Genomic DNA, 427 nt, shown 5'->3' with positions numbered 1-427 from the left:
GAGGAAGAATCAGAAGGTGGAAAATATGGCCTTGGTGATAGAAATGATGCTGGAGAACGCATGATAGAATTCTGCAAAATCAATGATTTATTCATTTCAAATACCTTCTCCAGACAGCATAAGAGACAGCTATAAACAGGGATCTCGCCAGATGGAATACATAGAAATCAAATCGACTACATCTGCGGAAAGAGATGATTTAAAGCTCGATATCATTAGTCAAAACAAGGCCAGGGGCAGACTGTGGAACAGACCATCAATTACTTAGATGCAAATTCAAACTGAAGCTGAAGCAAATGAAAGCCAGTCCACGAGAGCCAAAATACGACCGTGAATATATCCCACCTGAATTTAGAGATCATCCAAAGAACAAATTTGATATATTAAACACTAAACACTGAAGACCAGAAGAGTTGTGGGATGACAT

The sequence above is a fragment of the Chrysochloris asiatica genome, unplaced genomic scaffold (assembly GCF_000296735.1).
Source record: "Chrysochloris asiatica unplaced genomic scaffold, ChrAsi1.0 scaffold00057, whole genome shotgun sequence".
Classification (NCBI taxonomy): Eukaryota; Metazoa; Chordata; class Mammalia; order Afrosoricida; family Chrysochloridae; genus Chrysochloris; species Chrysochloris asiatica.
The sequence above is the reverse complement of the archived record's forward strand: the minus strand, read 5'-3'. Positions refer to the sequence as shown.